The sequence below is a fragment of the Nerophis ophidion genome, linkage group LG28 (assembly GCF_033978795.1).
Source record: "Nerophis ophidion isolate RoL-2023_Sa linkage group LG28, RoL_Noph_v1.0, whole genome shotgun sequence".
Classification (NCBI taxonomy): Eukaryota; Metazoa; Chordata; class Actinopteri; order Syngnathiformes; family Syngnathidae; genus Nerophis; species Nerophis ophidion.
Genome location: NC_084638.1, coordinates 27909542 through 27931398, shown reverse-complemented (window position 1 = coordinate 27931398; position 21857 = coordinate 27909542). Strand labels below are relative to the sequence as shown.

The window sequence follows — 21857 nt, the reverse complement described above, 5'->3', positions numbered from 1 at the left end:
GGGCCAGCTCTAATGCTAAATTGATATTGCCTCAAGGGCCAAATTAAATTACATGGCGGGCCAGAGTTTGATCCCAATGGCTTATTCCCTTCGGGGTCCCAGGGGGTTGCTGGAGCCTGTCTCAGCTGCATTCGGGCGGAAGGCGGGGTACACCCGGGGACAAGTCGCCACCTCATCACAGGGCTAACACAGATAGACAGACAACATTCACACTCACATTCACACACTAGGGCCAATTTAGTGTTGCCAATCAACCTATCCCCAGGTACATGTTTTTGGAGGTGCGAGGAAGCCGGAGTACCCGGAGGGGAACCCACGCAGTCACGGGGAGAACATGCAAACTCCACACAGAAAGATCCCGAGCCTGGGATTGAACTCAGGACTACTCAGGACCTTCGTATTGTGAGGTAGATGCACTAACCCCTAATCAAATGTAAATAATCAAATGTATATACTTGCTCTTATGCTTTCTGAGCTAACTATGTTCACTGCTTTCTGTACATATCCTACAAAGTCAGACCTACACTGTTTCAATGTCCATTTCTAACATAATATAATTGTTGATGACTGATGTGCTGATATCAACCAAACCTAACCCCTCCGCCCCAACGCCCTTTCACATCTCAACCCTCGGATTGTAAATAATGTAAATGATTCGATGTAAATACTCTGATGGTTAACTTGTGTGATGACTGTATTATGCTGATAGTATATATTTATACCATGAATTGATTAACGTGGACTTAAACAAGTTGAAAAACTTATTAGGGTGTTACCATTTAGTGGTCAATTGTACGGAATATGTACTGTACTGTGCAATCTACTAATAAAAATCTCAATCAATTGTAGCAAAATTCTAATTTGATAATGTTGTTCTTTTGTAAATTGTACTTTATATTGAATAATTTTCAAAGAACTAACTTAAGAGCTTCCCCTTGGAAGCAATACTTCTGTATTAAATTGAAATGGTAACAGAAATGTACAGGCAAATAAATAATAATCGCTCATATTGAGATCAAATTTAAAACTTCCGTCTTGAAAAAAATAATTTTGTAAATAAAAATGTAGCATCATACATTGTATCCAAATAAATAATTAAGTAAAACATTGAGGACTATAGTTTGTTCAGTAAATGGATAAACGGAGGCTTTTTCATTCACACATCTTGGCAGTGTGCAGAGCCAAGGCTTTAGTGATCGCTCTGTGCATTGTGCTTCTTTTTCATCATACATGGTATCATCATACACATCTTGGATAAATTATTCTACCACAATAGAATATTTTTAGCCTTATGTTTTTGTTTACGGTTTTGTTTGCCTCATAAAGAGTTGCATTTCCCGCATTTGGCTGGAGGCTTCGGTTTCAGATGTTGGAATAAGTTTGTTGTGCTGCTGTATTTTCTAATTAGACTTTGCACGGGGCTGTCGTTTGTTCAGCGCCTGTTGCTGCAAAACCAAAGTACCATGTTTTCCGAGCCACAGGGCGTACCGAATTATGAGGCACACTGCCGATGAATGGTCCATTTTTTATCTTTTTTCATATACAAGGCACACTGGATTATAAGGCCCAATAAAAGGAGTCATACTATTATTTATTTTTTCTAAATTGAAAACATTTCCTTGTGGTCAACATAACATGTAATGGTGCTTCTTAGATCAAAATGTTGCATTGATTATGTATGAATAATGCAAACTCACTATACCAGTATGTTATAGCACTTTCATGGCAAGTTTACTGACAGAAATAAGTAAAAACTTTACACTACTTTATATTAAAAATGGCAACAGCGGAGGATGAATTTACCATAACAAGATGATAGAGAAAAAGATGAAGCTTATCGACTACGGTGTCGGCACGGACTACGAAGGTGGATCCGCGCAATTTTTCAGGATGTATGCAGATCCTAAATACAGATCAGCAGGTACCAGAAGGTAAGAAAAGTTGCTTTAGCATAATATTGTGAAACAAAACGCCAGATAAAATGTCTCGCCTTATACACACACTACAATAATACTCGTATGTTGAAGCACAGTACAATCCATCAAGCGGTGCAGCTTCATAGCTTACCAAAGTCATACTAAAACATTTTGATGGATTTCTGAGTGCCGTGTGTAATGTTGTATATTTTCAATGGAACTTGTAAAATGTTGGTGTTGTTTACATGTCATATTGCCATCATAGTGAAGCATACACTTATCTCATCTACTGGTCACACTTATGACTACATCATGTACCAAATAAAATAGCTTCGAGCTGGGTAAGCTCAACAAAACGTATTCCTTATATTATGCGCACAAGGTCGAGTTTTGAGGGGGGAAAAAAGGATTTTAAGTGAGCCTTATAGTCCCGAAAATATGGTACTGACAACACTTATACTTTCTTTGGAACAAACATGTCCCTCTAGTTAGCATTAGCATAAGCTATGTTTTGCTAGTGCTGCTAAGGAAATAAAAGGGACATAGGGAAGCTCTTAAGGGCCAAAAAACATTGAGGAGAAAAAAACAAAAAAATGTTTGTGTTTAACTAAAAACTTGAATAGATCGATAAAATCGATATATCACCTAGTTTAACTGTTGCGTTTCACAAGTGGATAAGGCATGTCTACCAAGTTGTGTTTTGCCACAACATTGCAGTAATCAATCCAACAATCAATATTTTAAAGACAATGAGAATACACAGTACAGTCCTTTTTGGGTACAAACTCTACTTTTCAACTGGGACATTATTGCTCTGTCCCTTTACTGACATGGAGGCTCATTGTTTGAGTGCATTATTGTGCAATGTATGTAAAAATACAATTGGAGGTGTGTCATTTGTTATGTTTGAGGTTGTAAATTAAGATAAACATATAAGATGAACACACTAAACTCAGTGTTTGCTATAGCATCATTATATATTAAGGATGTAAAGGTGGATGTATTCATAATCTAATTTTTCAGTGGAAAATTTTTGCTGTTTCACCAAGTAGGCATGTCGATTTCTCACACGGTAGTTATGAAAAGTGTAGCGGTACATGAAGTCATAATCTGACTTTTGAGTACAGAACCATAGGTTCGGTACATATAACAAGGAGCGCAACGGTACATGCATTCTTATTTTTCAGTATACAGTAGAACCAATGTTATAGAGGCATACCAATTTCCCATAAGGTACACATTAAAGTGCAGGCCAGTCAGTGTACATTTGGCGTTGTGATCCACCTCCACAAGCCCAGGCAGTGTACCTAAAAGAGGATGAAAAAGCGAGGCATTCAGAGCGGGAGGAGAGCCAGGTGGAAAAAAACAGTTCAATCCAGTAAAGAGGTGTTATGAAAGATGTTTTAAGTGGTTGTTTCGGGCAATACATTTGACAAAAAAGCAGGACAATGGGGCTGCACGATTTGGAGAAAAAAAACTAATAGCGATTTTTCTCTCCAAAATTGCAATTGCGATTTAATTTAAGATTTTTATATTCTATACATAAAAATGCATAAAACTGTGAAAATAAAGAGTGAAGGAACAAGTCATGTTACAATTTAAAAAATTGATTATTCATCTATTTTTTAATTTACTGTTAATATCTGCTTACTTTCAATTGTAACGTGTTCTATCCACACTACTGTTAAAATATAATACGCACATATCCTTCTATTGTTGCCATTTTACATTGGATTTGGCTAATACTATAAATAAACTATAAAATAAACTAATACCAATTAGTTATGGTGACATACATTGGTCATAATTAAAGTTCTGTGTCCAGGGACATATTTCATTGGTTTAAAATCAATAAGACGACAAAAGTTTTTGTAATACTCGATTAGGTGGTGATCTGTCCAGGGTAGGGATGCACCGAAATGAAAATTTGTGGCCGAAGCCAAAATAAAATTTAAACGCTTGGCCGAAGGCCGAATACCGAATAATGAATGCAGTTTTTCACATTTTTTTTAATATTGCATAAATAGCCTAGAATAAATATTTAGACATGTTTTTCAAATAAAGTAATTTTTTATTGAATATTGACATTTTTTGAATATTCCAGTAGTCTTTGCTTTTCAAAAAAAGCCCAGTTTTTCATTTATATTAGGCCTTCAAACAAAACATGCATTCCAAAAAAAAATAAAGTGCATTAAAGTGGATAAACCCACAACAAATTAATTATTGTCCTTTTGGCAAAAGTCTGCTTAGCCACAGTAGATATGCTAATTATGTAAACAGAAGGCTTAAGTAAATCTCAATTAAGTGTGTGCTTGTAACCTCTTACACCTATACAGGTAGCCTACACAACAGGCTAATGATGTAAACAGACAACCCACTAAATCTCAATAAGTGTGTGCTTGTAACCTCATACACTTATACAGGTACACAACATATCCCAACGTCACCACGTCACTGCACGTTGGTTGATTGCGTCACCGCGTCAAAAAATTGCGGCACACGCCACTATTTGGCCTTGTTTTTAACTCATTCCACCGAAGGCCGAATGTGTCTTTTTTTGCCATATTCGGCCGAATATATTCGGTTACCGATTAATCGGTGCATCCCTAGTCCAGGGTGTACTCCGCCTTCTGCCCGAGTGTAGCTAGGGGAAGCTCCAGCACCCCCAAAAGGGTCAAGCAGTAGCAAAGTATCGACTGTAGACGGCTCACCATAATACACAGAATCTTACACTCATTAAGGACTGAGGACACCACTTAAATGATTGGTAAGGAAGACCCTATTTTTCACACATTCTTGTGTTTTAATTTGATAAACTCCCAAATCTGTCTTGTTCAGAAAACTGAAAAACAAAAATATATTTTTGAAGATACATATATTCGAAGGCATATAAAATATAAATATTGTAGTATTTACTCAATGTGCAAAATGTTTTACAGCATAAAAAATATAAACATTGAAGCATTAAATCAATATGCAAAAATATTTGTGCAAATTAGAACATCAAGTAATTAAACATTCAAAGATGAATGGAGAACAAATATGAATGGAAACACAAAACTATAAAATAAAAAATAAAAAACCTGGGCCTGTGTGTACAACATGACATAAAGGCAGATCGGTAATTCTGATGCTAATGCTACACACTCTTTTGCAGTAGGATACTTATTTCAGAGCATTCAGTGGATTGCAACTGGACTGTTTGGCTTGTCTTAGAGGACATTTCGCCTCTCATCTGAATAGACCTCATCAGTTTGTGCTCATAGACTTAAATTGGTCAGATCTAATATGAGAGAGGCAAAAAGTATTCTTAGACAAACCAAACAGTTCAGTTGCGATTGATTTGAGTCCTGAGAACATTCATAAACAGTAAGATACCTAATGTCTAAGAGATCGCTGGATCAAAATTGCCCTTCATGTGAAAGCCTGTCCTTAAGAGTAGGGCTGGGAGATTTTGGCTTTTATTAATATCACGATATTTTTATGCCATATCGGCCTTGAATGAACGCTTGAAGCATATAATTACAGCAGGATGATGATTCTATGTGTCTACATTAAAACATTCTTCTTCATACTACAGGGTTTCCCAAACATTCATTTATTTGTGGCGGCCCGCCACGAAAGAATTACGGCCGCCAAAAATAAAAATATTTAAAAAAATGTTTTTTTTCTGTTTTTTTTCGGCTTTTGACTTGCTTGACCGCTCATAAAAGCAATGGGACTCTGTCCGTGAATGGAGATTGTAGTTACATATTATATAAATGTGTAAATATTATATAAATATGTATATAAATATGTACATAAAGTGTTGTAATTATATTCCAACGCCGCATTCTTCTTAGTCATCGCCGCCGCCGCTGCCTCTCATCCCACCTCCGCCCACCTACCCCCCCGCCGCCCGACCACACCACCCCAAATAGATGCCTGACCTGTGGGAAACACTGTACTGTATTAATATATGCTACTTTTAAACTTCCATGCAGAGAGGGAAATCACAACTAAGTCAATTGACCAAAACTGTATTTATTAAATACTCTTCATTCTCTCACGGGTGACTTTTTAAATGAAAGAACAAATTAATAGTGTTGCTACCTTTTTGTAGGACACTTCAGCTGCATACTTTGCATATTGCTGTTGTCCGCTGAATAGCTTCCCACTTGAAGCCAAACCACCGCCAGATGATGGACCCCCTGCTCTTTATTTTGGGCATCTATTGTTCTTCTTCCATTTGTTATCAGTTTCGTACCTTCTCTCTCTTGTATTGTCACAAGCTCCGCTCCGTTTGCACGACCTGCCTCAGCTTACGTTAGCTATGCTGCTACCGCTCTGTTCGGCGACAGCGTATGACGTTACACACGCGACAGTATGTGACGTATGTAAGAAGGCGGGCTTGTTTTACGTCTCTGAGAAGGAGAGACGAGAAGGAGTGAGAAACGCCAGTAATGTAATGCCCGCAGCTAAAAGCAACTGTGTGAGAACAAATAATTAAATATTACGATGTATTCATTTTTTATATCGCACAGAGACAAGCATCGTTTATATCGATATATCGCCAAGCCCTACCTTAGAGCATCATGTTGAAAGGAATTCACACAAGGGAAATCCTCTCTGGTGGACACCCCTATGTGCTAGAGTTACCGAGCAAGGGTTACAAAAGGTCAGTGTCAATCCAAATAAGTTCTCACAGTGTAATTGAGGGTAACCCTCCCTGCACATATACTATTTCTTGTTTTGGTGCCTTCTCTGATTGGCCGGAGGCAGTCCGAGTCAGGAATGCTGAGTCCTTCTTCCACAGCAGTTGCAAAACGAGAAATGCCATGTCTGGAGGACACCAATGTAGAGATGAATGCAACTGTCCTTCTGCTTTGTTTGCTTAGGGTGCAATACGGTGAAGAACATTGTTTTGACAAATAAGCACTTGGAAAGTTTGCAATGTTCTCTGTATGTTGCAATGTGCATCTATTTGTAGTGTACTAGATGTTAGTTGGACAGCTTCAAATATTTTCTTTAAGAGTCTTGCCCTCTCTACGTAGACCTGATGGGTCCCACCCTGTGTGGAGATGGCTTTTATCAGTTAAAGGAACTGGTTGCTGTGTTCTTGGCAACTTACAATAATTTCAGAAGAAACAGTCACAGAAACAGCGACAAACTCAGACAAAAAGCATCAAATGCACAAGTGTTTACGCACAAAGACTTGTGATTAAACAACTTTATGCTGCTGATGGTTTCCATTTTTTATCAACTGCAGCTTTACTTTTTTGCCGGCAACTGCATGTAGCCATTCTAGACCAGGAGAGAACTCATTTTCCTTTTTTGGGTGGAACCTCTTGGCCTCTCCAGTTTTCCACGGCAACTTGATCTGTTGGGCATATGTTTGTGGTAGCATCAGACTCATTACAGGGGTAAGTATCCTTTAGTCTCTTCCCTTCTGCAGTGAATGCAGGATCAACGGCAGAATCTTATTTTTGTTTAGCAGAACTAATCTGAATGTTTCCTTCGATGAAGGAAAGATGGCAAGCAATTAGGGTTAGGTCTATGCTGTGCGATATAGAAAATTACTATCGTGATATTCGAGTATACGTTCTCACGCAGTTGCTTTTAGCTGCGGGCATTACACTACAGGCTTTTTTTCCACTCTTTCTTGTATCTCCTTCTCACAGAAAGTTAAAACAAGCACATCTTCTTACATATGTCACATACTGTCGCGTCATACGCCCTCGCGGAGCAAAGAGGTAGCAGCATGGGTAACATTAGCTGTGATGCCAGCGGAGTGGTGTGAGTGGCAATACGAGAGAAAGAAGTTGCGAATCTGGTAACAAATGAAGGAAGAATTCATTCCCAAGACAAACAGCACGGGCTCCATCGTCTGGTGGTGGTTTGGCTTCAAGTGGGAAGATGTCAAACACGTATGCGGCAAAAGCCTTGCTACAAAAAGTAGCACCTACTGCTAATTTTTACCATCATTTGAAAAGTAACCCGCGAGAGAATGAACAGTGCTTGAAACTCTGCATGTCAACATCTCCGTTCGGTGCCATACCCACAAAATGCCGAAGCAACCATTTCCGGATCAACACCATATGAAAAAATTAGTCAACAACAGGAGATAACGTCCGCAGGAACCTACCACATTGCGAAGGACATAAACCATTTGATTTCATATTATGCAGCTCATTTTTATTTGACAGTTATTGAAATATCTTGTGTGACATCATGCACAAAAGTGCACTTTATTTGTTTTAAACTATTGTAGTAGCGTTCTTTACAAAAAGTGCACTTTAATTTAGTGTTGTTCTGATATGTAATCTTAGTGACATCATGCACACAAGTGCACTAATAGCTTGTTTTAAAATGTCTCTGACAATCTTGCACTTTGTTTTGAAATGACATGAATGTTTGTGTCACTGCTTAATAACTGTTTAAAGGGGAACATTATCACCAAACCTATGCTAGCGTCAATATATACCTTGATGTTGCAGAAAAAAGACCATGTATTTTTTTAACCGATTTCCGAACTCGAAATGGGTGAATTTTGGCAGATTAAACGCCTTTCTGTTTTTCGGTCCTTTAGCGATGACGTCAGAACGTGACGTCACCGAGGTAACACACCAGCCATTTTCATTTTCACATTACAAACACCGGGTCTCAGCTCTGTTATTTTCCGTTTTTTCGACCATTTTTTGGAACCTTGGAGACATCATGCCTCGTCGGTGTGTTGTCGGAGGGTGTAACAACACTAACAGGGAGGGATTCAAGTTGCACCACTGGCAAGAAATCTGCCGCCAGACCCCCATTGAATGTACCAAAGTGTCTTCACATTTGACCGGCGATGCTAAGTCAGACATGGCACAGCGATGTATGGATAACCTGCAACGATTAAGTCAACAAAATCACAAAGGTGAGTTTTGTTGATGTTGTTGACTTATGTGCTAATCAGACATATTTGGTCACGGCATGACTGCCAGCTAATCAATGCTAACATGCTATGCTAATCGATGCTAACATGCTATTTACGCTAGCTGTATGTACATTTGAAACTAGATACCCACATTTAATGCGAAACAAACACTTACCAATCGATGGATTTAAGTTGCTCCAGTGTCACAAGATGCGAAAGTCCTGATCGTTTGGTCCGCACATTTTACCGGCGATGCTAATAAGGCAGCCATGCTATGGGCCACTTCATTAGGTACACCCACACTATGGCCGAATAGCGTCAATAGCTATTCGCTCAATAGCTTCAATTTCTTCTTCAATTTCGTTTTCGCTATCTGCCTGCATACTCCGACCATCTGTTTCAATACATGCGTAATCTGTTGAATCGTTTAAGCCGCTGAAATCCGAATCTGAATCCAAGCTAATGTCGCTATATCTTGCTGTGGTAACCGCCATGTTGTTTGTATTTGCAGCCCTGTATGACGTCACAGGGAAATGGATAGTGGTTTCGAAGATAGCGAAAATAAGGCACTTTAAAGCTTTATTTAGGGATATTCCGGGACCGGTAAAATTAAAAAAAAAAAAAAAAAAAATACAAGAAGCCACTGGGAACTGATTTTTATTTTTTTTAACCCTTTTGAAATTGTGATAATGTTCCCCTTTAATAAATGTAGTTTTGGTAAATTGACTTAATTGTGGTTTCCCTCTCTGCATGAAAGTTGAAAAGGACCAGTTATTACTGCAGTATGAAGAAGAATGTTTTAATGTAGACACATATAATCATCAAACTGCTGTGATTATATGCATCAGGTGTTAATTCAAGGCTAAGGGAAAACGTCAAGATATATATTGTGTATCGTGACATGGCTTAAAAATATCGAGATATTAAAAAAAGGCCATATCGCCCAGCCCTACGAGCAATTAAACCATTCATCCTTATAGGTAAGTTATCATGTTTGAAAATAACTTGATTTAAATTTTAGAACTTCACAACTGCGGCTGAACTTTCAGCGACTGTGGTGCTGTGGAACAGTGGCACCATTATTTCTGCCCAAAGTGGTAAGTAACATACAAGTGTTATATGGGAAATAATCTCTGGGAGGAAGTAAATGTTATTGTTATCCCCATTATTCATGGCTAGTGAACTGCTCTCCTCACATATTTCAGTTACCCACTGTTGGACTTCAATCAATCAACCAATGTTTACTTATATAGCCCTAAATCACTAGTGTCTCAAAGGGCTGCACAAACCACAACACAAACTTAAGTCTGAATCCAAACACATGCATCCACTTCTTCCTATTCTTCACCCTTTTGTGCTCTCAGGCTACTTCTTGCATCTATCTGATTAAAACACCAGACACCAGAAGTATCATTACCTTCGGCTTCACTTAACACTTAGTGATAACACTTAATAGTTACCGTACTTTCTGAACTATAAGCCGCACCAGCTAGATTTAGGGAAAAATACAGATTGCTCCATATATAAGCCGCACCCGACTATAAGCCGCAGGCGTTTTGATGTGTAATTACCGTAGTATATAGGGGTTCCTGCTACCACGGAGGGGATTGTCGGGACAGAGATGACAGTTTGGGAATGCAAAGCGTCCCATTTATTAACAATAAATCTTTCAATCATTCAATCAAACTTTCACATCTTTGACATGGCGAACAGCGTTCATGCAGAGTACAAATAATACAACGGTGCAAAGTAATACAAAGTGCTCGCCTGTAACACGGCAGTAAAAGTGCAGTCTTCAAGCTGCCGTCTCCAACGTCTCACCATTGATTTATTGATGTCAAGGGTACGTGCAGCAGCTCTATTTCCTTCTTTGACAGCCAGATTTATTGCCTTTAACTTAAAAGCAGCATCATATGCACTTCTCTGTTTGTTTTCCATATTGAGGGTGTTTGCATGAACACTGCCTTCGCGCAAACTGTCGCTCTCCTACTCTTTGTTTTGCTCTCGTTACCTGGCGCCAGATGTCTGCCTCGGTCTCGCGCATCCTCAGTAGTGCGCGCCCCTGGTTGCCGTAAGCCGCACCGTTGTATAAGCCGCAGGAACCAGAACGAGGGGAAAAAAGTAGCGGCTTATAGTCCGGAAATTACGATATTTTGCATGCTCCACAGATAGTGATTTAAGAAGCTTCACTTATGACCTTACAAAAAAATATTTAATCCTTTTTTTTTTTTTTTTTTGACAAAACAAGGTGGTGGTTTTGCATCTTATTTACCGAGTCAAACGTTAAAGCTTCATTGATAACTTTTCAGGTCAGGATAAGGAGAAAATACATTTACAAGAGCTCCTAGAACGGCCAGAGAAAAATCACTCAACTTCTTTTGGGACAGATGCACCTGCACGAATTAATTCGGTCAGCCATTGTGCAATAGCATTAACGTCATGTTTCTCTGACAACCTTTGCACCACTTGGAGACTGCTGTGCTGTGTCAGAACACCCTGATACACGACAATATAGCCGGATGAGCCATTTGGCCATGTTAGTTTTCTTACAACTGATCCACTTGCATCAAAACATAATGTCTGGTGAGTTTTCTTTATGAAGATCTTGTACACATGCATTTGTGTTTGACTCCAGTAGTGACAGGAAAACGTGTCCCGTCCAATGTCTCTGATGCTACCGCTGTGAGGTGAACTGTATTTTAATAACTGCAAGGAAAACCATTGGATTTCTGTCATTTAATTCCAAATCATCCCTTTCTTGTTTTGCTTTGTGCAGGGTGGCAAAATTGGGCTGAAGAGGTGGCTCTAGATCTCCTAAGTCCATAAGTTTTTGTGCCTGTGATGCCTTCCAGACATTTTTTTGCATCCTGCCCTCGAACAGTTCTGTGGCACACGCAAGTATCCAAACCAAAAAGGTTTTTAAAGGGGAACATTATCACAATTTCAAAAGGGTTAAAAACAATAAAAATCAGTTCCCAGTGGCTTGTTGTATTTTTTGAAGTTTTTTTCAAAATTTTACCGGTCCCCGAATATCCCTAAAAAAAAGCTTTAAAGTGCTTGATTTTCGCTATTTGCGATGCCACTATCCATTTCCCTGTGACGTCATACAGTGCTGCCAATGTAAACAAACAACGGCGAATATCACAGCAAGATATAGCGAAATTAGCTCGGATTCAGACTCGGATTTCAGCGACTTAAGCGATTCAACAGATCATGCATGTATTGAAACGGATGGTTGGAGTATGAAAGTATTGAAGAAGAAACTGAAGCTATTGAGCGAATAGTTATTGACACTATTCATAGCCATAGCATGGCCAAAAAGCTGCATTAGCATCGCCGGTAAAATGTGCGGACCAAACGATCAGGACTTTCGCATCTCGTGACACTGGAGCAACTTAAATCCTTTGATTGGTAAGTGTTTTTTTCGCATTAAATGTGGGTGGAAGGAAACGTAATATAGTTGCAAATGCATCTGCAGGTTATTCATACATCTCTGTACCATGTCTGCTTTAGCACCGCCGGTAAATAGCATGTTAGCATTGATTAGCATAGCATGTTAGCATCGATTAGCTGGAAGTCAACATCAACAAAACTCACCTTTGTGAATTTGTTGACTTTATAGTTGCAAATGCATCTGCAGGTTATCCATACATCTCTGTGCCATGTCTGCTTTAGCACCGCCGGTAAATAGCATGTTAGCGTCGATTAGCTGGCAGTCACGCCGCAACCAAATATGTCTGATTAGCACATAAGTCAACATCAACAAAACTCACCTTTGTGATTTCGTTGAATTTATCGTTGCAAATGCATCTGCAAGTTATCCATACATCTCTGTGCCATGTCTGTCATCGCCGGTAAAATTAGGAGACACTCTGGCACATTCAATGGGGGTCTGGCGGCAGACACTTTCGCATCTTCGGGCCAGTGGTGCAACCTGAATCCCTCCCTGTTAGTGTTGTTACACCCTCCGACAACACACCGACGAGGCATGATGTCTCCAAAGTTCCAAAATATAGTCGGAATAACGGAAAATAACAGAGCTCTGACCCGGTGTTTGTAATGTGTTGAAAATGGAAATGGCGGCTGTATTACCTCGGAGACGTCACGTTCTGACGTCATCGCAAAAAGAGCGATAAACAGAAAGGCGTTTACTTCGCAATCTAGTGTGCAGGGAGTCATCTGTGTTTTTGACGCAGCTTTGAACACCACTAGGCTATTAATTGTAGGCTCTCTGTCACATGTTAAATGGACAAGAACATGACACTCCTTTTACGTCAATGTAATTGGATTGGCTCTTTTAAAAACAAATGTATAGGGACTCTTCACCGCCTTCCAAATGTGCTCATTAACAACATGAGTGCAGGTGCCAGGTTTCAACATTTTATATTCCCCCTTTTTTTTTTTTTGATTGATTGATACTGTTTGTCTTTGTATTCAGCCTTTTCCTAAATTAATTTGATCCATTTACAAAAGGAACATCAAGCTAAAAAGCGTGAAGATTTTGTTTGTCAGAAGGAGAAGCTGAAGAATCTGTGTCATCAATAGTTGCAGGATCACTTGTTTGATGAATACAGGCTATTTCTGTCCAAATATGGTGTCTGTTTAATTCAAGAAAACTTTACAGGGCCTCTTTTGTTTTTGTTTTTTAACAGGGCCCTGTTTTTCTGCTCCATCTTTATATACTGCCATTTTGGAGTATAGCCTCTTATTGTGCAGAGAACTGAAAAGATGAATCCCTGTCAACTGCTGATTTTTTGGGCATCTTGTTTTAAGAAGAAATACATACAATGCATTTTACTACCAATTAAAGTGTGTGCTGGACCAAACATGGGGCCTTGATCAAATCATGAGAAAATTGATATAAGTATCTGTAGGGGTGTAACTGTACACAAAAATTTTGGTTCGGTACGTACCTTGGTTTAGAGGTCACGGTTCGGTTCATTTTCGTTACAGTAAGAAAACAACAAAATATAAATTTTTTGGTGATTTATTTACCAAATTTGTAAACAATGGCTTTATCCTTTTAACATTGGGAACACTATAATTATTCTGTCCATGTTAATCAACATTAAACTGCCTCAAGTTGTTGCTTTGATTAAATAAAATGACAAAACCTTTCTTCTACATATGAAAATTGCAACATTAAACAGTTTCAAGTCAACTCATCATGCTTAGTTTATTACAGCATTTGGGAAGCCTATAGTTGACTTTTATTATACGCACGCACGCACACACAGCAAAATGAGCTAACGTAACGCTAAAAGCTAATTAGCGTTCACCTCAAACCAGAACTGTGAGAGAGCTGAGCTGCAGTTTAAGTTTCTAGAAGGTCAACAGGCTCATAGTGATGTTTGGAACAGTTGTGACTCGGAAGTGTTTTTTTATAATTTGGGGAGTGTACGATGTCAGCTGCTCACCTGCTAAACACATATCTGCTCATCTCGACGCCGGAGAACTGACAACATGCGCTCTGAATACGCACTGCTGATTGGCTTTGTATGTAACCAATCAGATGGTTGTGTGGGCGGGACAATGCTGGGTGCTCACTGTTCAGAGGCAGCTACAGAGCAGCTTGTTAAGACTTTAGTTTACAAACTCGTTCGATACACCCTCGTACCGAACAGAAACCCCCGTACCGAAACGGTTCAATACAAATACACGTACCGTTACACCCCTAGGTATCTGCAAACCTTACAGTAAATGCAATGTAGTTGGTATGGATAACAATGGCGGATGCACACACATTTCCTGGACTTATGCATATCCTAAATACACATCAAAATGTACCAGAAGGTAAGAAAAGACGTTTTGCATAATTTTGCAAAACAAAATGCCAGAAAATGTCTGCTAATAGGTGCCATTTTGTGGTCCTTATACACACAGCATAATAAAACCCTTATATTGAATGACAGTACGTCTGACTACGTTGCCCGTAATGCTCTGAGAACCCATCAAGCGGTGCCGCTTCATAGCTTACCGACGTCGTACTAAAACATTTTGACATATTTTTAAGCACTGTGTGTAAGGTTTTATATTCACAATGGAACATTTAAAGTTTTGGTGTGGTTTACTGGTGTCATCTTGCAGTCTACGCGTATCTTTTGTGTGTGACTGTCATCTACTGGTCACACTTGCTACACCATGTACCAAATAAAATACCTTTGATGTTGGTAAGAACAACCAGAATTACTGCATACATAAGGTGCACCGGGTTACAGACCCACTGTCGATTTTTTTGAAAAATAAAGTAATTTAGGTGCACCTTATGGTCCGAAAAAAACGGCAGTTTAAAATGACACTGCATCTTACTCTTGGCAACATTCTAATTTGTGTAATATTGTCCTTTTCAGACAATATATAAATTACACTTTTTATGGAATAATTCTCAAATAATTCAATTAAGAACTACCCTTGGGATGCAATACTTCTGCTTGAATAAAATAATTTTGTTAACAAAAATGTACAATTATACATTGCATGCAAATAAACGATCTCCAACATTGAGATGAATAAAGTGCAATATTTTGACTTGAATAGCATTGTGTATATGAAAAGGTAGTAATATACAATGTATTAAAAAAATGTTTTAAATAAAATACTGAGAGGTTTATAGTTTGTTTCAGTAAGTCGAACGCAGCCTTTTTCATTTAACTGAACAATGGGAGGGACACATTAACAGCCAACTAGTTAACAGTATTCACTGAGCAATGGGAGGGACATGCTAAGAGTCAATCAAGTGCAGGGTTTCCCGCAGCGCTTTGTTGTTAATGCGGCCGACTTAACATCTCGACATGTGCTTTGTTGTTAATGCGGCCGCCTTAACAACAAAAAGCCACCGCCTGGACTTAAAGTCTTAACAAACTGCTCCACTTAGTTCTGCCTCTGCCTTGTCAGTATGTCTATTCAGCATCCAGCATTTTCCCACCCACAGAACCATCTGATTGGTTACACGCAGAGCAGTAACAGCCAATCAGCAGTGCGTATTCAGAGCGCATGTAGCAGCCAATCAGCAGTGCGTATTCAGAGCGCATGAAGTCAGTGCTCACGGCACAGGGAGAGAGGTGAGACGGGGGAGTGAGCAGAAAGGTGTTTAGCAGGTGAGCATAATGCAGCACTCTCCCCAAATTATAATAAACACTTCCAAGTCAATTACTTGCAACATCACTATGAGCCCTTTGACGTTCTAGAAAAATAAGCGGCAGCTCAGCTCGCTCGCAGTCCTTAAGGTGAAGGCTAATTACCTTTAAGCATAACATTAGCTCACTGTGCGGTGTGTGTGCGCCCGTGTTACGGACACCAAAGCATGTCTGTCTAAAAGAAAGACAAGCATTATTGACCTATAGTTAACAACTAAGTTATTTCACTTTACCTTTTTCTGTGTTGATTGAGCTGTGTTGATGCAGCAAAAAATTACGTTATGTTAAATGAAGAGTTTCTGACTCTGATAGTTGATATAATAATGTAACTGCATTATAAAGCCTACATGAACTCCATGGTGTTCAGGGATGAATGGTCTCTCCTATAGCTGTTGTACTATTTTTTCAGCTATAGTAACATTAATCCTTAGTAATGTAGCACCCTAGTTTTGAATGGCAGGGTCCCGGCTATCACATGTTGATAAAAATATAACATTTACATAATACAAATCAACTACAGACTTCCCAAATGCTGTGATAAATTAAGCATGGTGAGTTGAGTGGTAGAAAATGGATGGATTGATGGAGTTGAGCATATGTCAGCATGTGGCCACACTTTTAACTCTTTTTTTTTTCAAACGCTTATTGAAAACACTTACTTACAGTAAGTCATTAATTTGACTTTGTAAGTCATTATTTTAGTATCTCAGGTAACTAAGACTGTTTTTTTTTTTTTACTTTACGGAAAAATTAGAGGTATATATCGTATATCGCCATTCAGCAAACGGAGCAGAAACATAACCAAAAGTTGTAGGCTTCTTCACGCGACGAAGCCGGCCTACGTCACCACAGCCTGTAGTCTATTGTCCCCCCAGGCTGTGGTGGCAGCGACGAGGTGGAGACGTGATGGTGATGGCGACAGGCTGAGTTACACCAATCCTTACACCCACCCACCCCATTCCCCTGTTCCCTCCCCATGGAGAGTCACCACCTTAACTAACAAATTTTCTGAGGGAAACACTGAAGTGACGGTATCAACTACACCAAGTGCGGTTGCACCTTCTTTCTGTCTCTGTGGATTCTCCGCATGGAGTGAGAAGAAAAGCTGTGGTATACATATAAAGATATTCATTTTTGAGCGAGATTCACTGAAATTGAACCTAATGACAATTCTACTATAAACATTCAGTGTCACTTTTATCAACCCAGTTAGTCAAGATGGGTATTAACAACACATAAAATAAATTGTTTAAGTAGCACAGAATTACATAACAATATCCATCCATTTTCTACCGCTTATTCCCTCGGGGTCGCGGGGGGCGCTGGCGCCTACCTCAGCTACAATCGGGCGGAAGGTGGGGTACACCCTGGACAAGTCGCCACCTCATCGCAGGGCCAACACAGATAGACAGACAACATTCACACTCACATTAACACACTAGGGACAATTTAGTGTTGCCAATCAACCTATCCCCAGGTGCATGTCCAAAGACATGCACCTGGGGATAGTAAGTTCCAAATAGTAAGTTCCAAATAGAAATGGAAGGTGGTTCAAAAGTCTTGGAAAGGCTCGCGTCGGGAAAGTAAAAGGATCGCAATCGGTATCGACAATCAACATATCGCTACCAGTGTCAGTATCAAAGGGCTTCACGGTGGCAGAGGGGTTAGTGCGTCTGCCTAACAATACGAAGGTCCTGCAGTCCTCGGGATCTTTCTGTGTGGAGTTTGCATGTTCTCCCCATGAATGCGTGGGTTCCCTCCGGGTACTCCGGCTTCCTCCCACTTCCAAAGACATACATAACAATATAAAAAACGTAAATCGTGATAGAGTTGTCAGCCATATCGCCCAGCCCTAAGTTGAAACACAACATTGAGAAGGAAAAGCAGCTTTAGTGACAGACTTTTTATGTGTCTGCAGAGACTCAACTCCTCTGATATAACATATACTAAAAAGCTCTGCTGACAGACAGGTATTGTTAAAATAATTTTTGAGTTTGTGGATAAAAAACATTTTGTCCCTGAAATAATCATTAAACCTGTTTTATGTGTTGGTACACATTAGTTCACAGCACCTCAAATTCAAACTGATTTAATGTACATTCATTAAATATAAGCTACAATATTTGAGTTTTAAATAAACTCCACAATGTGGGTCCCCGCTTGCAGTTATCCAAAGCACTGGTGAGAAACACGGATGTATACAAGTAATCAAAGAATGCAAATAATAATTTACTATTTGAAAGTTGTTTAGTAAACATTAACTTGAAAAAAAAGTCTGATAATAATCAGTAGACCAATACCAATACTTTCTTTACTGATGAATGTTTGTGATGACAATCAAAATAATGAAATAACTGAGAGGAAAAATGTTTTTCTCTTTACCAGAATGTACCGAAAAAGAAATGAAACTCTGGCCCCCCTAGCGTGGGTTTCCTGTAAGGTTGCACATCTAGTAAACGCAATCTTCAATAGGAACTGATACCGGTATCATAAAAAAACATGCAAAGTGCTTAAGGTTGCCTAAGCCAGTAGTTCTTAAATGGGGGTACTTGAAGGTATGCCAAGGGGTATGTGAGATTTAAAAAAAAAAAATTCTAAATCAGCAACAATTCACAAATCCTTTATAAATATAGTTATTGAGTAATACTTAAACAAAATTTGAATGTAAGTTCATAAACTGTGAAAAAAAAATACAACAATGCAATATTCAGTGTTGACAGCCAGATTTTTTTGTGGACATATTCCATAAATATTGATGTTTAAGATTTCTTTTTTTGTGAAGAAATGTTTAGAATTAAGTCCATGAATCCAGATGGTTTTCCATTACAATCCCAGAAGAGGGCCCTTTAAGTTGATGATTACTTCTGTGTAGAAATTCTTTATTTATAATTGAATAACTTGTTTATTTTTCAACAAGTTTTTAGTTATTTTTATATCTTTTTTTCCCAAATAGTTAAAAAAAGACCACTACATATGAGCAATATTTTGCACTGTTATACAATTTGATAAATCAGAAAATGATTACAGTGCTGTATTTTACTTCTTTATCTCTTTTTTTCAACCAAAAATTCTTTGCTCTGATTAGGGGGTACTTAAATTACAAAAATGTTCACAGGGGGTACATCACTGAAAAAAGGTTGAGAACCACTGGCCTAAGCGTTTAACAGCTAGATAGCCAGTGTTGTGAGTACTCAGATGATTTGTGTTTCAAGTAGTAAAGTCATGTGTTTTTTGTCCTTATAACATAATTAGTCATCCGTTACTATGTCAAAGCAATTTTTGTTCATTACGTTAGATTTATAGCCGCACACACTCGCTCACTGTAGTGAATTGTTGGGACTTATGCAGATCCCAAATACACAACAATACCAGAAGGTAAGAAAGTTGGTTTGAAATAATATTGCGAAACAAAACGGCTGATAATATGTTTCCTAATAGGTGCAAATTTGGGGTCCTGATACACACACCATAGTAATACCCATACGTAATGCTCCGACAATCCATCAAGCGTTGCGGCTTCGTAGTTGACGAAAGCCGTACAAAAACAAATATGACAGAGCTTTTTTAGCGCCATGTTTAATGTTTTGTATTCGCAACAAAACATCAAAGTTTTGGTTTTAATTGGTGCGTGTTAGAGTCATTTATTGAACAGGCTTCGACCTGCAGTCCGCGTATATCTCTTATGTGTGACTGCTAACTATAGGTTACACTTACCCCATGTACCAAACACAATTGCTTTACTGTCAGCACAACCAGTAATAATTCTTACACAAAGCGCACCGTGTTTTAAAGTGCATTGTAAGGCTGGACGATTATGGCAAAAATAATAATCACCATTATCTGGATTTATATTTTAAACATGATTAATTACACAAGTATTCATTAATTTCCAAACATGAGTATGTATTGTACCACCAAAACTCAATTTTAAATATAGTTTTGAAAATCTTTGACATATATTATTAGTAACAAATAAACCACTACAAGTAAAATAATAACAATAGCATTACCAATACATTCAAATAACAATGGCAATGAAAAACAATAAAATAAGTTTAACTTTTTAATTGTTTTTAATTCACTTTTTTATGTATTTTACTACCATCGAGTGTGTGCTTGATGTGTAAAATAAAATGCAATAAAATGTCTGTTAATTAAATGCAAAACAACCTTACATTTTTTTGGTACAATACATCTTTGGATAATTTTGACCAGTATTTTAGGTCAAAGCATAATCATTGTGTAAATGTATTAAAACTTGCTCAACGTACATTATGCTTGTGTTAGGTACTTTTATTTTGTTAACGCAGTCAGACCGGATGTGGCGCATCGCGCTGTGATTGTGAAGCGGGAAGTGCGCTGTGCTGTTTTCCTCATGTTGGTTGACAAGAAGAGACGCGACTCACATGAGGCTGTAAAAAAAAGAGGGAACCCCTGAAGTTGCAACAACGTTTTGTAAATTGATGTTACTTCGAGGATGTCGTTCACAACAACACAAGCAGATCAAATGGATTGTGGATGTACGGATTGTTCTCGCTAGCTTTAACCTCGTAGTTTAGTCACTGTTTCGAGTGGTTATCTCGACATTGTGTGGAACAGCGTGGTATCGGACACATTATTTTCCCAAACAAATGTTTCTTCTCCTCACAACATTTCACTTACATTTATGTCAGTTTCCCTGATATTGTCCGTTTTTGGCCAATTATGTGACTCAGATTTGTCAACACGTGAGTTTATTGATTATTGATGGGGCATACTAGCGCTGTGACAAAATAAGGTGACATCCCAAACTTCTAGTAGACGCGCTCTTATTTCCCCCCACTCATTCGCTTCTCATATGTTTTACAATCAGTGACGTCATAAGCGCCAGATTTTGCATGCACGTGACGTGGCCCATTAATCGTTTTTTTGTTGACTATTATGATTATTACTATATTGACCTGCTCAGTGTCCTTCTGGTTAGAGTGTCTTCCCTGATATTGGTAGGTCATCAGTTCAAACCCCTGCCGAGTCATATTAAAGACTATGAAAATGTCCCTGCTTGGCACTCAGCATCAAGGGTTGGAATTGGGGGTTACATAACCAAAATGATTCCTGAGCGCAGCCACCGCTGCTGCTCACTGCTCCCCTCACCTCCCAAGGGATGGAACAAGGCGATGACTGGTCAAATGCAGAGGGTAATTTCACCACACCAAGTTTGTTTTACTATCAGTGGAACTTTAACTTTTAAATTTAATCATCATGTTTTCTAATCGTGAGAAGCCATAATCGAAATCAACATTTTAATGATTTTCCAGACCTAATTCATTGTCATTTTTTGAGAAAATTAAAGGATTTCAAGTGCATCTTATAGTCCAAAAAAAAGGTTTACCTTTTTTTCTAAAAATGGTGCAGCCCTAATTGTCCACCAAATGTATATCATATATTTTCTCTATCACTAAACTCTACCTTTAAAGGCCTACTAAAACCCACTACTACCCACCACGCAGTCTGATAGTTTATATATCAATGATGAAATATTAACATTGCAACACATGCCAATACGGCCTTTTTAGTTCACTAAATTACAATTTTTAATTTCCCGGGAGTTTCGTCTTGAAAACGTCGTGTAATGACGTGTACGCAAGACGTCACGGGTATTTAGGAAGTATGAGCGCTACGCACACACACAGCTAAATGTCGTCTGCTTTAACGGCATAATTACACAGTATTTTGGAGAACTGTGTTGCTGAATCTTTTGCAATTTGTTCAATTAATATTGGAGAAGTCAAAGAAGAAACACGGAGTTGGCAAACTTTAGCCTTTAGCCACACAAACACACGTTGATTCCTTGTTTAAAATTCCCGGAGTTAAAACTTTCCTATGGATCACAGCGGACATGGATCCAGACCAATTGTCAACCAGCAGGTT

The 21857-nt window shown here is 38.7% G+C and overlaps 2 protein-coding genes across 13 annotated transcripts in view; one reads left to right on the top strand and one right to left on the bottom strand.

Annotated features, from left to right (window-relative positions):
• The window catches only part of LOC133545263 (BMP/retinoic acid-inducible neural-specific protein 3-like), a 1164151-nt gene that overhangs the window by 299673 nt on the left and 842621 nt on the right, over positions 1–21857 (top strand). The window lies entirely within an intron of this gene.
• Positions 1–21857, bottom strand: part of LOC133545095 (F-box-like/WD repeat-containing protein TBL1XR1) — a 108079-nt gene that overhangs the window by 59077 nt on the left and 27145 nt on the right. For 5 of the 9 annotated variants that reach the window (XM_061890435.1, XM_061890434.1, XM_061890433.1 and 2 more), the window contains one exon: positions 3136–3223. The exons of the other annotated variants lie outside the window; for them this stretch is intronic. The gene's annotated coding sequence lies outside the window, so the exon portion shown is untranslated. The remainder of the gene's footprint in view (positions 1–3135; positions 3224–21857) is intronic. 9 annotated transcript variants of the gene reach the window in all.